Source organism: Hibiscus syriacus, unplaced genomic scaffold (genome assembly GCF_006381635.1).
Source record: "Hibiscus syriacus cultivar Baekdansim isolate YM2019G1 unplaced genomic scaffold, ASM638163v2 tig00116962_pilon, whole genome shotgun sequence".
Taxonomy (NCBI): Eukaryota; Viridiplantae; Streptophyta; class Magnoliopsida; order Malvales; family Malvaceae; genus Hibiscus; species Hibiscus syriacus.
The window spans coordinates 146,179-166,081 of record NW_024063488.1 but is presented as its reverse complement, the minus strand read 5'-3'; positions in this window follow the sequence as shown (position 1 = coordinate 166,081).

Sequence of the window (19,903 nt, the reverse complement as noted above, 5' to 3'; positions counted from 1 at the left end):
ATTAAGGTTGAGTTTTGACATAATATAATAATTGTATAAAATCACACTTATTAAATTAATAATTATATTTTAATAAAAATATATAACATTTTAATTTTTAAATATATTCAATTGGTGGAATACAATTATATTTAAATTTTCTATTTCATAAATGTATGTATCCAACTACTTAAATTTGGATTTTAAAAGAATTAATTGTAAAAAAAACTCTAACGTAATTGTTTTTATAAAATATAGAATATGAAAGTCTCGTATTTATTAGTATGTCTATTTGTTCTTGTAGCACGATTAACTCTCGTATTTATTATGAAAGTTTTTATATTTTGCTTGTTCACATCAAGTCAAATATAGAATATTCCATATTCAAAACCTAATATTTAGATTTATAAAAGTTGATTATTTATTAATTGAAGAATTTCATCTAATCATGATATTTTTTAATGAAATATTTAAAATTAAAATAATTTTTAAAAAATAGAGATTAAAATAAATATACGATCAAATTTTATAAACTTATTTTAACATTATGCTGAAATAAAAATAGCATGTGCATGGGATGCAAGGATGGCCAAAGTCAATGAACAAAAGCATTTATTTTAGTTGCTGTTTAAGCGGCAATAAAGCAGGAATAATTTCATGATCTTTTTAAGATAAGATACCCTTTATTTATTAATGCATTTTTTTTTCTTGTGTAGGTGAGTAATTTTCTTGCTTTTCAGCATACTCGAGACCACACTATTCTCACCAAATATGTCAACTAATTGAGGTAAGCTCTCAACCCCATCTTTTTTGCCTTTATTTTTAGGGTAAAGTCTAGTAATTGTCACTGAGCATTTTTGAGACTTGCATTTAGGTCTCCCAACTTTTAAAACATACAATACAGTCCTCCAACATTTAGTCCGTTTGCAATATGGTCCCCAACATAACAACCTTTTCACTGCCGTTAGGGAAAATTATATAAATGGTCACTAAACATTTTAGGCGCTTGTATTTAGGTCCTCCAACTTTAAAAACTTACAACACATTCATCAATTACATTCTAAACCCCAAAATCCAAAATGCTTCAGTTACATTCTAAACTTCAGATTCTAAAATACTTCAATTACATACTCAACCCCAAATTCATAATCCATTTTCAAAATATGTCATAATAATCTAAACTTAAAGCAACAACCTTAAACCCTCAAAACATAATCGTTTCGAAAAAAAATTAACCAACTATAAGTGAACAATAAGTTATTATGTTGGGTTTAGGGTTATGTTGGACCTAAATACTCAATTCAGTTTAGAAAATAGTTGACTTGAATTTTTTTTTATTTGAGTTTATAAAATTTAAATCAAGTCTAATTGAATTGAATTTTCGAGTTTTCTGTTTAAATTTAATTATAAATGTTTATCATATTATAATATTATTTGATTCTAATTCATTTCAATTTATAAAATAGTCGACTCAAAATTTTTTTAATTTGAGTTTATAAATTTTAAATCAAGTCGAATTGAATTGAATTTTTGAGTTTCTGTTTAAATTTAAGAGAAAATAACTTCAGTGACAGAAAATGCCTTATAATATACGATTTTAACCAACTTTTTTTGGATTTGCGAAAATGACTAACAAATTCGCAACGCGAACTCCAATTTCGTAACTCAGTTTCCAAATTCACAACGCGAATCTATAAATCGCAACTCGAATTTGTAATTCGCAACACATAAGTCAAATTCGCAAAGCACGTTTATTTTCGCAACGCAAATTTTATTTTCAAATTCGAAACACAATATTAATTTCGCAACACAAATGTAAACATTATAATCGCAAATCATAACTGTAGACAACTCATTTTCCACCATTCTCCATTACCCCTCAATTAAATACCATTTCCCCCACGTGAAATACCACAAATAAATAAACTACCCCATAGTCCCACTCACTCAGAAAATAAAAAATAGACACAACATTAGATATCCACTAAATATATTTTTTAAACCAAATAAAATCTTAGAAATTAGGTATTCCACCTTATCATCATTCTAGTGGAAAATCCACTACACCACTCAAGATAGCACTAAAAAATCACTGCATCCAAACGAAGCAACTATAAATGGAGGAGTATGGAGTTTCTACACCGGAGGAGGATTTTTGTTTTTGTTGCATACGCGCCAGAGCAGGGAAATCCAAGTATTTATTAATATTACTTGGTCCCCGTAATTATCAGGTATACCTATTTCCTTTTGTTTACATTTTTTTAAATGACTTCATACTTGTGTTTTAGCCCTTTATTTAAGTATATATATTTTTTATATACATGCGCATCATTATATGTAGGTTATAGTTTTAGGCTTTCCTTGTATAATAAATGTTTTATATATTACATACATATATTTCAATACATGATATCTAATAAATATTTTTTGTATATCCCTTTTATGTACTGAATAAATATCTATATACATATAATTTAACACAAAATACATTTTATTCTTCATATATTTATTATGCGAATGTATTTACAAGTATGTAATTAATTTATTTATGATTTGCATGACGTTTTTATGACATGATATCTTCATAGCATTTTTAACTCAAATCAAAATAAACGACTAAGGATAATATTCGATCATTTTAAAATTATCAAAAGAAATTTTGTAATACGTAAATATTTAATCCATTTTTTATAGCATTAAGTATTAATACTAGAACTTATATTTTAAATTTGAGCTCCTAGGTTCCTTAAATTTCATAATTTGAAACTTTAAGTTAGAAAAAGCCTTAATTTATTTTTAGTATAATTATGATTAAATAAAATTTTGCTTGATTGCATTGTTTTTTTAAAACTTAAGGCACTGTTCACTTATTAAGGAATTAATAGTATATCTCCCGCGATCGTGCTCAGGGGGTAACTACTGGTAATTCCCTGAATAAATCAACATCCTTTTCAAAAATACATCATGTTTTCTAAAAAATGAGAAAATATTCGGTTATTAGGCACAATAGCTGATCTCCCGCATTTACGCTCGGGGGCGAATGCTATCGGTCTTGATAAACGAATACCCTTTTCAACTTTGCATCCTTAATGATTTTTAAATTAAATAAAGATCGAACTCTAAATTTCCGATTTTAAATACAGGGTAATCAACTAGGTACCAATTTTTGGGCGCTTGTGGGGGTGTTAATCCTTCCCCACGCGTAACTGACTCCCGAACTTGATTTCTGGATTTTCGCAGACCCCAAAACTCGGTATTTTATTAAAATAAAATGTTGTATTAAAATCACATGGTTCTTACGGTGTTCCAATCTCACCTTAAATGATTGGTGGTGACTCTTCACCTTTCGAAATGATTTTCAAAGAGAAAACCCCATCGGTATCGGTCTTTCCCCTTCTAGGCGAAAAACGGTTACGACAGCTTGGCGACTCCGCTGGGGACTTTTGTTTTTTAAACAAATTGAGAGTCGAGCCACGAGTTAGTTACCCTATATTTATTATTTAGAAATTACGAGTTCGATCTTGTTTAATTTACAGTTCATTATGTTATTTCAAAGAAAAAGAAAAAAAGAGATTCTCTCTGATTAATGCTTACACTTCTGTGAAATATTTAGAATTGTTGCATATCATAGCTCTAAACCCGAGCTTAATCCCGGTTTACCTAAGTAGGGAGAAACGTCACACCTCACGAGGAGCATTGGGCTTCCTTGTGTGGGTCTGACAAAGTATCTCTGGAAAACACCCTAAGTTGCCTATCCGGATATCAGTTCTGAGGTACGCTTTTAGTGGTGTGATCCCCTGAGCTGAACCCGATTCGCAAGTCTGTAATGGGCCAGAATTGGGGTCAACCTTATCAGGTTGTAAAAATAGCTTGGGAACATTTGCTAGAACCCAGCCTCATATAGAGAATTTAGTAAGTCTACCTCGTTAGAGCCATGTGGATAACCTAGGAGAACTAGAATGCATGCGGTTAGGACCATGAATTTCCTTTGTATGCTTTATTTTTTTAGTCTCAAGTTTAAGTCATATTTAAGATTATATATATATATATTACTAATCATTTCAAATAACTTGATTTTTGTTGTCTTGTTTCTACTAACATTGATTTTCTTTTGTATGCTCTTATTGCATTTTTGCATGTATCATTGTCATATCACATCATTTCATAAACGGTATTGATTCCCAGATTACCTAGTTATTATAAAAAGAGCTTAAGGCAACAATGTCTTCCGATAGGACTGAGAATGCAATAAGTGTTCAGACCTGGTTCGAGTATGGGAAGACGCAGTTCAGAGACATCCTTGTCACTACCGAAGAATCAGTTTTGCAAGAGAAGGTAATTATCCGAGCCTGGTAGTACGCTCAGAGACTGAGAGATCAAAGAGATGAGGCTAACCAGGAATTATCACAAAGGCGAGTACAAATTAAGCAGTTCGAAGCACATCTGTTTGGATAAGACTTTTTAGAACCCTTACAATAGCAATGAGTTCCTTCCTCAAAAAGAAAATGAGATATTAAAGAAGAAGATAGTGGAGCTAGGAGCATGGTTGATCCACCCATTCGCACAAGAGGCTCAGGACATCATTCAAAGACAACATGAAGTAATGGAGAGAGCAATGAATCTGGCCCGCGATGTAGATCGCCAAGTCTACGAATTATCTGAAGAAGCGACAACTTTAAGAGTTTTCGTGTTTCCAGAAACAGAGGAAGAATGACGCATCATGGGATTGATGATAAAGCTCGAGAGATTAGTGAATGAGGAAAGATTCTACGCTTAATGTATTCTCTTTGCCTAAGTGCTTAGACATTATGTGTTGTTGAGTACTTTCTATATAAACTAAGTTATTTTGGAATCAATATCGGGTTGCATTTGCATTTGCATTCTTATTTTGCATAAACTTATTAATTTATTTATTTTGCTATTTTTACTTTTTGTCATCTTATATGCATTAACTTGTTTATTATGTTGTTTTTTGTCTGCATTGCATGATCATGACATAATCAAAAGGTGTTGATTTGTGAGTGGTCATCATAGTAAAAGGTTTTCATGACAGATAAAGGGTTTCGTGATCAAGCAAGCTATAACACAGTCAAGAAGTGGCATCCTGAGAAAGCTTCGAGAATGATGGATAATTGTTCACACAAAGGTCACATGTCTGACGAAGAGCAAAGAGAGATAAAAGAGCAGATGTCCAGGATGATGGATAGAATAAATGCTTTGGCCAAAGGAAGTGAGACTTATACAACAGAAAAGAAAGAGCTCGATCTTGAGGTGTCGAATACGCAAGAGACTATTTTAGAACCTGTTGATTCTAGCCAGTATGAAAAGCTACGCACTATCATTGTTCGTATCAACAAGCTATTTGGAAATGCCAAGGAAATAGTGAAAATTATAGAAGTTCAGAAGGATGAAATGAAGCCATGCGATCAGAACTTGTTGGTGGTTAATAGTCTACTCCCAACATCAGGGGCAGTAAAACTGGAAACTCCAGCCCAACCCAAGTTGAGAGGTGGCTCTCGTTGTGATTTCATCCCAATATCATATAAGGAGTTGTATGATACACTGATAGAAGTCCGAGAAGTGGCTCCACATTATGTGAAACCTCTGCAGCCTCCATATCCAAGTTGGTATGACATCAACGTTCGTTGTGAATATCATGCTGGAGTTCAAGGACATTCTATTGAGAATTGTTCTACCTTCAAACGGCGAGTCCAACTTCTTCTAGATCATGGAGTATTGGAGTTTGAATCGAAAAGACAACTCGGTTTGGTAACGGATTATCCTGTTGAGTTTGAACCAGAAGTGACCAAAGGTAAGGGTATCAGTGACAGCATTCAGGAAGAGGATTGTTTTCCAAAATACGAAGCTCAAATTCGTCATTTAAAGAGCGAAAATAATAAATTGAGCAGCGAGATGGAAGCCATGCGAGATGTTTTTCGAAGGATCAGTCAAGCATTTAAATTTGCTGGTATAGGAAATGTCCCAAATGAGTGGATAACAGGGGTCACTAAACTGAAAAATGCCGTTGAACAATGGAGAAAGAATTGCAAAGTGCACGAAGGTTAAGCCGAGAAGTTTTCTCATGATTTACAGATTGCAGAAAGAAGGCGCAATATAGTTGTTGATAATTTGGGAAAATATCAATCCGAAAATCAAACGTTGAATTTGTCCATAGCCAACATGGAAATTTCATATCAACGCCACAAACGAGATAATGAAGCTGAGCTAGAAGCCACTAAAGCCAAGAACAAAAAGTTGATGAAGATTATGGATGATTGTAGCGATCATATGCAAGAGCTTCATAACCACAATGAATTTCTTACGAGAAAAAATGAACAACTTCATTTACAGCTCCAAGAATTGACACGTAAGATAGAGAAATGGGGCAAAGTCATGAAAGAAGTTATGACCCAAGCAAGCGATGTGGCTCACAAATTGGTTGATTTAGCTAGCTTTGCAAGAGAATTGAATCAGATTGACAACTCAACCCCCGAGCATGAGTGGAAGTTACTTTGGCTTTTGAGAGAGATAGAAGTTAGGAGTTAAAGCTATTCCTTATGTGTAAAGTTGTTTGAAGTATCAAAACCTTTGTGTTCAATAGATGACCACTCTGGAATAACACCTTTTACATACATGCATTTGCATTGCATTTGTTTATTCAAGCATTTTGCATAATCACTCATAAACATGTAATTAATCTGTGGAGGATTCGATGAAGTGGTCCTAAACACGTGATACCACATGGAAGCAAGAAGCTAAAATCAGTACATTGGGAACTTGTTTAGTTGGTTTTAGGATTGAGCCTTTCAGAATGATCTGAGAAAAGAGTCCACATATCCTAAAAGCTATGATGTTGATCTCGTGTACAATTACCACATAGAGAGCTCGTGATATTCCTCCAAGAACTATGAGGCACTGAAGCGCAAGATCCAGAACTTGATTGATTCAGGGGCATGGACAATTGAAGAAAATGGGGGCATTACATCTACCAGTAGCATTGAGAGCATTGTTTTGTTTGAATTTTTTTTTGTCTTTCATATTTGTTTAATCTTTTAAACGACTGAACTTATGTTACCTTCTAAGGTTGAGTAATTGAGAAAATTTTAATCTTTAGTTCTTTGAATATTGAATGAATTAAAGATTCTTTTAATTCTTCAAGAATTATAGATTTTTGACATATGACAAGATTAGACATTTCTTATCCTCTCAAAAAAAATCCCTCGATTTTTACCCAGAATAATTCATGGAGATACAAAGAGTCATATCGATACATTTGAGTCAATAAAGTCACACCATTATCTTTTTAGACGCAACACTGACATCTGTATACCAATAAAACCTAAGGCATTGAGTTATTCACTTGAGCATGAACCTTCCTATCATAAGACACAACGTGGGGCATCTCGCATCGACTTCCTGAAGATGAACCTAAACAATTGAGACATGCTGGGAGCAAGAAGCAGAAAGGAGAATTACTTCGAAATAATTCTATCATGCATTAATTACATTTTTTATGTGAATAGAATTAATCCTGAAAATCTATCCCCCTGTGGATACCTCTTTTCAAAGACTTCTGTGTATGAGATGATGAACGGCTTTGTTTCATTTATCCATATATATATATATATATATATATATATATATATATATATATATATACATTGTTGTCCCCTTTTGAGCCTATAATATTTTTTTTTCTTCTGATTCAACCCTAACCAAGGATCACCCTCCACACTGAGTGGCAAGGTGAAATAAATTTGCTCACATGAATGAAGACATCAATCTAGAGGAGATGCCAAAAGGTGAACCAAATGCCAAGTGTGAAGATCCAATTAGAACAAAAAAACACAGAGCAAAAAAATAAAAAAAATAAAAAAGAAATTAAAGAAAAGAAAAAAAGAGAAACAAAGAGAAAAAAAAGAAAAAAAAAGGGATGATAATCGAGTCAAATATTGCATCAAGCTTCAAACTACGAGATTGATCAAGCAAAATTATTCCAGAATCACTTCACTCGAAGATCATAGAGCATCAAGAGAGAGACGTACGAGCAGATTCAAATTAAGCAAGCAAGGATTGAAAGCATCAGAAGGAATTGATCATTGGTTCAATACCCTTAAATACTTGTTTGGGCCTACTTATCCTTTTTTTTCATAACCGTGAACCATGGCCTACATTACGTGCCTTAAAATTCCCTTCTAATCATACATGGATTTCTGATCAGAAGAGACTATCTTCAGATTTCATCCCGCCCGTCAGGATTAATCTTTATTTGCAAAACATTTTCTAAAACTTTAATGCATGATAGAGAAAAATAACAAAGGGGGGTTCAAGATGTAAATTTTGAATGACGTCTTGAAACCAAAGAAGGATTTGAGTTGATAACCTGAAAAGGCGGCTCGAATAAAAATATGGTGCAACTAAGGCGATCGCACAAATTCCTTGATAAGGCATTGCACAATGCGTGACCATGAGAGCTGGGAGCCGGCGAACACTTCCAGTAGATGAGCATACAAGCTACCTCATCAGATCAGTGAACATCAAAGAAATAAGAAGGCCAAACCATTGACCAAACACAATAACCTGAGACTTTCTTATCGTTTCTTTAACCATTTCTCAAAGATAACTTTGATCTTGACACCTGTCAAATAGCTATAATTTATTGAAGGATTAACAATGTAATTAATTCTTTGACGTCCAATGAACTCTAGTTTTATGATTCGTCTCATTTATGAAACCGAGAAAGGGGTAATATTTTCAAAACTTTTTGATCAAACATTTTTCAAAACTCTTCGACTTGATGTTTTCAGATCTTGAAAATAAAAGAAGAAGAAAAACACTTTTCAAACAAGACAATCTCTCTAGAGTGGATTTTGGTATTTGATATGTGACTCTCAGACACAAAGCTCATATTTAGAATCAGTGCCGAAGCAAACAATGAGGAACAATGGGGCATCGTCAAAGATTCAACAATATATGTTAGGGGATATTTGGAGATTTAACATTGAATATTGGGGCATATTTGGGGATTCAACATCCTGATGCAAATGATCAGATCTTCTGAAGGCATTTCCTCCACATGTAGGAACAAGCGGACAAAGCACGAGGAGATAAAACTAATTCATGTTGCAGACATCTTAGACATACTTAAGATCATCACATTCATCATTTTTTATACATATTTTTTGCAGCTTTTAGAGTCAATTTCAACTTCACAATGAAGGATATTGGACTCAAAATAGCACAAGCTTGGATTTCAACTTCATGACGAAGGATATTCAAGTCAAGGCTCAACTTCACGACGAAGGCGCCATCCACGATTTCAACTCCACGACGGAGGATATCGTACCAACAGATCCACGATTTCAACTCAACGACGGAGGATATCGTGCCCACACATTCACGGTTTCAACTTCACGACGAAGGGAATCGTACACACAAACAACATCTATCTTTAGATTGGATTTCAACTTCACAACGAAGGATATCCAACTCAAAGAAGGAGTGTCTGTCAATAAACTTTCCAGTTTCAGAGTCAATTTCAACTTCACGACGAAGGATATTGGACTCGAAACAACAAAAGCTTGGATTTCAACTTTACGACGAAGGATATTCAAGTCAAGGCTCAACTTCACGACGAAGGGGTCATCCACGATTTCAACTCCACGACGGAGGATATCGTACCAACGGATCCACGATTTCAACTCCACAACAGAGGATATCATGCCCACACATCCACGGTTTCAACTTCACGACGAAGGGAATCATACACACAAACAACATCTATCTCTAGATTGGATTTCAACTTCACAACGAAGGATATCCAACTCAAAGAAGGAGTGTATGTTAATAAACTTTCCAGTTTCAGAGCCAATTTTAACTTCACGGTGAAGGATATTAGACTCGAAACAGCACAAGCTTGGATTTCAACTTCACGACGAAGGATATTCAAGTCAAGGCTCAACTTCACGATGAAGGCGCCATCCACGATTTCAACTCCACGACGGAGGATATCGTACCAATGGATCCACGATTTTAACTCCACAACGGAGGATATCGTGCCCACACATCCACGGTTTCAACTTCACGACGAAGGAAATCGTACACACAAGCAGCATTCATCTCTAGATTGGATTTCAACTTCACGATGAATGATATCCAACTCAAAGAAAGAGTGTATGTCAATAAACTTTCCAGTTTCAGAGCCAATTTTAACTTCACGACGAAGGATATTGGACTCGAAACAGCACAAGCTTGGATTTTAACTTCACGACGAAGGATATTCAAGTCAAGGCTCAACTTCACGATGAAGGCACCATCCACGATTTCAACTCCACGACGGAGGATATCGTACTAATGGATCCACGATTTCAACTCCACGACGGAGGATATCGTGCCCACACATCCACGATTTTAACTTCACGACGAAGGGAATCGTACACACAAGCAAAATCCATCTCTAGATTGGATTTCAATTTCACGACGAAGGATATCCAACTCGAAGAAAGAGTGTATGTCAATAAATTTTCCAGTTCCAGAGTTAATTTCAACTTCACGGCGAAGGATATTGGACCCGAAACATCATAAGCTTGTAATTCAACTTCACGATGAAGGATATTCAAGTCAAGGCTCGACTTTACGACGAATGGGTCATCCACGATTTCAACTCCACGACGGAGGATATTGTACCCACGGATCCACGGTTTTAACTTCACGATGAAGGGAATAGTACACTGAAGCGAATCTATCTTAAGCCTTCACCGAAGAGTAGTGAAGCAAATCCATCAGTAAGTCTTCCGAGCATGATGATTAAGTCCCCCGGGCAATCTTAAGCCTTCACCGAAGAGTAGTGAAGAAAATCAATCTTAAGCCTTCTCCAAAGAGTAGTGAAGCAAATCCAAGATCAGATATTCCCTCAGAAGAAGCGAAACATATCCCTCTTTTTCAAGATTTGATATTCCCTGAGTGACAGCGGAACAAGTCTTTCCACGATTCAATTGATCAACTTTCACAGATCTGATATTCCCTCAGAAGAAGCATAACAAATCCCTCTTTTTCAAGATTTGATATTCCCTGAGTGACAGCAGAACAAGTCTTGCCAATTCCTACACCTCACAGATCTGATATTCCCTCAGAAGAAGCGGAACAGACCCCTTATCATATTTCAAATCATGAAGTTGACCGGGCAAAAAATGCATTGTCTCTTCATCTTTGCTCAATTCTTGATTGACACAAGAATGAGCAAAGAGGGGCAGCTGTAGACAACTCATTTTCCACCATTCTCCATTACCCCTCAATTAAATACCATTTCCCCCACGTGAAATACCACAAATAAATAAACTACCCCATAGTCCCACTCACTCAGAAAATAAAAAATAGACACAACATTAGATATCCACTAAATATATTTTTTAAACCAAATAAAATCTTAGAAATTAGGTATTCCACCTTATCATCATTCTAGTGGAAAATCCACTACATCACTCAAGATAGCACTAAAAATCCACTGCATCCAAACGAAGCAACTATAAATGGAGGAGTATGGAGTTTCTACACCGGAGGAGGATTTTTGTTTTTGTTGCATACGCCAGAGCAGGGAAATCCAAGTATTTATTAATATTACTTGGTCCTCGTAATTATCAGGTATACCTATTTCCTTTTGTTTACATTTTTTTAAATGACTTCATACTTGTGTTTTAGCCCTTTATTTAAGTATATATATTTTTTATATACATGCGCATCATTATATGTAGGTTATAGTTTTAGGCTTTCCTTGTATAATAAATGTTTTATATATTACATACATATATTTCAATACATGATATCTAATAAATATTTGTTGTATATCCCTTTTATGTACTGAATAAATATCTATATACATATAATTTAACACAAAATACATTTTATTCTTCATATATTTATTATGCGAATGTATTTACAAGTATGTAATTAATTTATTTATGATTTGCATGACGTTTTTATGACATGATATCCTCATAGCATTTTTGACTCAAATCAAAATAAACGACTAAGGATAATATTCGATCATTTTATAATTATCAAAAGAAATTTTGTAATACGTAAATATTTAATCCATTTTTTATAGCATTAAGTATTAATACTAGAACTTATATTTTAAATTTGAGCTCCTAGGTTCCTTAAATTTCATAATTTGAAACTTTAAGTTAGAAAAAACCTTAATTTATTTTTAGTATAATTATGATTAAATAAAATTTTGCTTGATTGCATTGTTTTTTTAAAATTTAAGGCACTGTTCACTTATTAAGGAATTAATAGTATATCTCCCGCGATTGTGCTCAGGGGGTAACTACTGGTAATTCCCCGAATAAATCAACATCCTTTTCAAAAATACATCATGTTTTCTAAAAAATGAGAAAATATTCGGTTATTAGGCACAATAGCTGATCTCCCGCATTTACGCTCGGGGGTGAATGCTATCGGTCTTGATAAACGAATACCTTTTTCAACTTTGCATCCTTAATGATTTTTAAATTAAATAAAGATCGAACTCTAAATTTCTGATTTTAAATACAGGGTAATCAACTAGGTACCAATTTTTGGGCGCTTGTGGGGGTGTTAATCATTCCCCACGCGTAACTGACTCCCGAACCTGATTTATGGATTTTTGCAGACCCCAAAACTCGATATTTTATTAAAATAAAATGTTTTATTAAAATCACCTGGTTTTTACGGTGTTCCAATCTCACCTTAAATGATTGGTGGCGACTCTTCACCTTTCGAAATGATTTTCAAAGAGAAAACCCCATCGGTATCGGTCTTTCCCCTTCTAGGCGAAAAACGGTTACGACAATAACCTAAAACCCTAAATCACAACTCAATCTCATCTTCATCTCTCACTCTCTAAGGCGACATCCATCCCCATCTCCGATGAAATCCATCCCCATCTCCGGCGAAATCCGTCTATCTCCATCTCTCAGAGCCATCCTCACAACCATTCACGGTCAGAAATGGAAAATCAACCACCGAGGGTTAGATTTTTTAATTATTTTTATTTTGAAATTGTAATACCCCCAACCCGTATCCGACCCGGATCCGAGTCCGAAGCATCACATTGACTTTTCAAAAACCTTAACTTGCATAAAATAGTGAGTAATTTAAAATTTATTATTACATATAACTTATTCAAAACCTTTATCGAACTATTCAGAGCTTATACAATATATTATTTTGAATACATGCCAACTAGAACTTTATGTATTAAAATACATATTATTCACATTTCTTCTAATCTGACATTTGGTAAGGAGAACTGACATGTCTTGCTCCACATTGCTCTTTACTCTTCTAACTTTGTTAACCTACGTGTGAAACAATCACACACTAAGTCGATGAATTAGTGAGGCAATAAGCATAAAATATAAACTATAGCTTGTAATCATGCATGAACAATTACTCCTATCACCTCATACCAAACATATATCCATTCATATATCAAATGTACACATCATTCATCATATCAATCATATAATACAATTCATATCACAAAAGCATATACTTTACATGTAATATATTTTTATTGTTATCTCTTTGTTAGCCCATGTATATCTGTGAGAACTGTAGATATGTGAGTCTATTGAGGTTGTGCACTATGATGTCACCACAGCTCGTAAGGGGTCCCACTAGGGGCTATGAAATTTTGTCCCGAAGGACAACTATGAAATATCCCGAAGAACCGCGTAGACCCTCGACTCTTGACATGCCAACTATACCTATAGCTCTCGTATCATATAACATGGGCATTTTCACTTTATCTTTTCACATGTACACTTTCATATCACATGTCATATAAGCTCATAGCTTCTTTTCATATTCTCATAGGATCACATAGCTCATATCTTATACTTTGTTTTCTCATGTTCACATATATCATGTCATATGGTTCATATCTTTCTCATGCAGTCATATAGTTCAGTTTCACATATGTTCATATATATACATCACATAGCACATACTTCTCATATCATTACATTCAAAAGCATGTTAACATATATAATCATGCATACATATAATTCATGTCATACATATACATATAATCATATATTCATGCATTCTAACATAGGAAATAGACTTGTCACAAGTCTTGTTTCCATTTAGCACCATAAACTAACTAATATGCACTCACCTAAGCCTTACTAAGTTCCAATCCACTTTTATGATTTTCCTTTCTTTCGATCGAATCTTAACTTGATGATCGTTCCAGAACTTGTTCGTGTTCGATATCTACATAATCACATATTGATACATATCAGTATCCAATTAATATACTCTAATCTATCATTTCTTAGACTAAAAGAAATGTCTATTTCAATTTCCCCTTGAAGTGCATCGATGCATTCTACAGTGCATCGATGCATTCTTTAACATGTGCATCGATGCACTACTCATATATCGATACACAAATTACCTTCGATGTTTTCATTTTAAGGGGATGCATCGATGCACTCCTTATGCATTGATACACCAATTGCATTCGATGTTTCTTCTTTAAAGAGTGCATCGATGCACATTGAATATGCATCGATACACCTTGCCCAGAATTTGCATTTTAGCACGAAAATCATCAACTCTTCCCTTAATTCTTCTATTTTTAAGCCTCTAATATGTCATTAAACTCAACTACCATTACTTAAACCAACTTATATCCATGTAAATCATCTTCAACCTCAAAATCCTATCTTCCTTATGAAATTCAAGAATCATACTCAATTTCTAACATGTTCCAAATTCCATTCAATTGCTTCTAACTTCTTAATTAGACCCTTGACAAGTCAAATCTAGCTTTAGAACTTCAAAAACCTTTCTATAACAAAAGTCCATTTCTATACCCTTCATATAATTTCCTTTTTAATTTTCCATTCTTGATGTTTAAAGCTTATATAAGCTTTCCTTAAGCTTATATAATACTCAAAGAATCAAAATCAACTTATAAATCCAAGAATTAAACAGCTAAAATTAAACTCACCTTTGAGCTTGGAGATACGGAAGAAGGAAGAAGAAAGAAAACTCTGGAGAATTATCTCATTTTCCACGTGGTTTCTTTATCTTATAAAGGGAAAAATAAAAATCTTACTTGTCAATTGATGATTTTACCCTTTAATTCATTCCATAATTACTAAATAACCTTTACCATATTCCCAATAAATCATTGAACTATTCATTTATCCTACTTTAATCACCAATTTTTGAAACTTTACAATTTGGTCACTAACCCGGTATTGAGGATGTTACAAATCTCCCCTCCTTTAAAGAAAATTCGTCCTCGAATTTTCACTGAACATATTAATAAGAACATATCTTTTAATGTGCTCGTGCTACTTCCTTTACTTAATCTTTATTTCCTTTATTTCTTCAGTTGCCGATTTCCTTTATACATTTATCTACTGTCACTTATCATATACACATTAACCCATAACCTCAATCCATTTATGTCTTTTATCTCCTTCGATTCTGCATTTTCCTTTGACATTTCTAAAATCCATATAATGTCACTCATTATATAGACAGTATCGTTCATTTTCATCACTCAACATCATAAATCCATCTATAACCACCTTATAATAACCAAATTCGTTTTTCATCATCATTTAACCAAGAACACGACCTTAAATATTCTTTAAATACGATTCAACATACACTTTAAAGAATCTTTTCACATCACCTTGCACACTTTTCTTACTTTTATATCAAAATTATCATCTACACTTCCATATAACCTTTATCGTATCTGATCCTTTAACTCAATCCCTTTCATTTCTTTATTCCATTATTCCTTTATTTATTGCTTATACACAAATCATATCTTTCCTTTCATGTTCACATACTCTTATCTTATCATCTATACTCATCTCTATGTACCAATCTTTATTACATCCTCATAACTTTGATAACCCAATTTACTTATACAGAACTTCATTCTTTATCATTTACTATACTTGTATTTTCCTTCCTTAAGGTTCCATGCAAACACTTATCTCCTTTCTACATCATAGCTATTTGATCAGAACACACAATTATATTCATATTCACATCATAATTGATTAACTCAACTTTATCTTTTTCCTTCAATCTTATAACTCTATCACTTTTACTCTGTCAACTAGTCAATAACATCTGTCCAATCTAGGGCATAAGCCCTAATCAACCAATCATATACATCCCGTAATTTCCGTTGCTCAAACTCAACATTATGACTTCCTTTGTCTTATAATCTAATCATCGATATATTCATTCTTAAACTCTTCTTATCAATCCTCAACTTTACTTAAATATACTAATCCTTACTTCATTTTCCTTTACTATACCACATTACTATGATCCAAATATACAACTGTATCCAGATCCATTTCATATTTGGTTATCATAACCTGACAATATCTTATAATCTTATAATTCTGGTACATTTTTATCACATACTCTGATTAGCAAACGCTAACTCTTTCCATCTTAACTGCAAACCCTTATCATAAACATACTCTTATTTATGCTCAATACTATCACTTCGTTTCAAACTCATAAGCTCTGACTTTATACATCTTATACGCTTGTCACTGATGCACTTATCCTTGAGTTCTTCTATAAGTACTCACCACGTCATTCGATCTTTTTAACGTTCTTATGGTGATACTTGTTCACCATATTCTATCTTATCCACATACTAACAAAACTAATCCATATCACTTTTCCGATTCAAAATAATAAAGATCTTCTTTCACTATTCTAATATGATTTCAACTTTCTGAAATCAACCTTTAATCTTATAAGACATTTTCTGAGGTTTCCGTTTTTCATCCTGTCTGGCCAGGGCAGGTGAATTGCTATCACCATCAGATTTGTCAGCTATCGATTTACTTTACTTTGAAAATTTCTATAATCAATTCCTACTACATCATACAAATCTTATTCTATTAGCAAAACATCATACTCCTTACACTATCAGATCAGAAATTTTCACTTTTAGTTGGCATGTACACTTTTTTTAAACCTCATTGGACTTTGGTTTAAGCCTAGAATCGGCTAAACCTTAGCTCTGATACCATTAAATGTAACACCCCCAACCCGTATCCTACCCGGATCAGAGTCCGAAGTGTCAGATTGACTTTTCAAAAACCTTAACTTGCATAAAATAGTGAGTAATTTAAAATTTATTATTACATATAAATTATTCAAAACCTTTATCGAACTATTTAGAGCTTATATAATATATTATTTTGAATGCATGCCAACTAGAACTTTATGTATTAAAATACATATTATTCACCTTTCTTCTGATCTGACATTTGGTAAGGAGAACTGACATGTCTTGCTCCACATTGCTCTTTACTCTTCTAACTTCGTTAACCTACGTGTGAAACAATCACACTATAAGTTGATGACTTAGTGAGACAATAAGCATAAAATATAAACTATAGCTTGTAATCATGCATGAACAATTACTGCTATCAACTCATACCCAAACATATATCCATTCATATATCAAATATACACATCATTCATCATATCAATCATATAATACAATTCATATCACAAAAGCATATACTTTACATGTAATATATTTTTATTGTTATCTCTTTGTTAGCCCATGTACATCTGTGAGAACTGTAGATATGTGAGTCTATTGAGGTTGTGCACTATGCTATCACCACAGCTCGTAAGGGGTCCCACTAGGGGCTATGAAATTTTGTCCCGAATGACCACTATGAAATATCCCGAAGGACCGCGTAGACCCTCGACTCTTGGCATGCCAACTATGCCTATAGCTCTCGTATCATATAACATGGGCATTTTCACTTTATCATTTCACATGTACACTTTCATATCACATGGCATATAAGCTCATAGCTTCTTTTCATATTCTCATAGGATCACATAGCTCATATCTTATACTTTTTTTCTCATGTTCACATATATCATGTCATATGGCTCATATATTTCTCATGTAGTCATATAGTTCAGTTTCACATATGTTCATATATATACATCACATAGCACATACTTCTCATATCATTACATTCAAAAGCATGTTAACATATATAATCATGCATACATATAATTCATGTCATACATATACATATAATCATATATTCATGCATTCTAACATAGGGAATAGACTTGTCACAAGTCTTGTTTCCATTTAGCACCATAAACTAACTAATATGCACTCACCTGAGCCTCACTAAGTTTCAATCCACTTTTATGATTTTCCTTTCTTTCGATCGAATCTTAACTTGATGATCGTTCCGGAACTTGTTCGTGTTCGATATCTACATAATCACATATTGATATATATCAGTATCCAATTGATATACTCTAATCTATCATTTCTTTGACTAAAGAAATGTCTATTTCAATTTCCCCTTGAAGTGCATCGATGCATTCTACAGTGCATCGATGCATTCTTTAACATGTGCATCGATGCACTACCCATATATCGATACACAAATTACCTTCGATGTTTTCATTTTAAGGGGATGCATCGATGCACTCCTTATGCATCGATGCACCAATTGCATTCGATGTTTCTTCTTTAAAGAGTGCATCGATGCACATTGAATATGCATCGATACACCTTGCCCAGAATTTGCATTTTAGCACGAAAATCATCAACTATTCCCTTAATTCTTCTATTTTTAAGCCTCTAATATGTCATTAAACTCAACTACCATTACTTAAACCAACTTATATCCATGTAAATCATCTTTAACCTCAAAATCCTATCTTCCTTATGAAATTCAAGAATCATACTCAATTTCTAACATGTTCCAAATTCCATTCAATTGCTTCTAACTTCTTAATTAGACCCTTGACAAGTCAAATCCAGCTTTAGAACTTCAAAAACCTTTCTATAACAAAAGTCCATTTCTATACCCTTCATATAATTTCCTTTTTAATTTTCTATTCTTGATATTTAAAGCTTATATAAGTTTCCTTAAGCTTATATAATACTCAAAGAATCAAAATCAACTTATAAATCCAAGAATTAAACAGCTGAAATTAAACTCACCTTTGAGCTTGGAGATACGGAAGAAGGAAGAAAACTCTGGAGAATTATCTCCTCTTCCACGTGGTTCCCTTATCTTATAAAGGGAAAAATAAAAATCTTACTTGTCAATTGATGATTTTACCATTTAATTCATTCTATAATTACTAAATAACCTTCATCATATTTCTAATAAATCATTGAACTATTCATTTATCCTACTTTGATCACCAATTTTTGAAACTTTACAATTTGGTCACTAACCCGGTATTGAGGATGTTACAGAAATTTTTGTATTATTATTAGATTTTTCATATTTAAATTGATGATAAATTTACTGGTGATTTCAATAATAGATTAACCATTTCACTTAGATTACTTAGTAAATTCATTCGGTTGCTGTCAATACTACTAAACTGTTTAGTCTTTAACCCTGTGAAGTTAGTATTTGTCTTTGTTTTGGCTTTTGGTTGAAGTAATGCAATTCATTCAAGTTTCTATTTGTAGAAGACTATTTGAAACTTAAATTCGCAACACGAAAATGAAAATCGTAACGTGATTTTAGTTTCGCGTTGTGATTTTCATTTTCGCGTTACGATTTTAAGTTTCAGAAACTATCTTCTTCTGTAAATTGAAACTTGAATGAATTGCATTACTTCAACCAAAAAACAAAGACAAATACTAACTTCACAGTGTTGCGAATTTAAGTTTCAAGAATAAACTACTACTCTTTATGTTGTCCTTGAACCTGCACTAAACCTATATGTTGTCCTTTTAAATGTTTATATAAGTGCTTACTTCTGGAATGTTATCTGATGCATTTTATGAACTATGATAGAATAATGACTTGGGTTAATACCGTGCAAGTTTGAAACATATTTGGCTTTGTTTTCACTATTTAATATGATG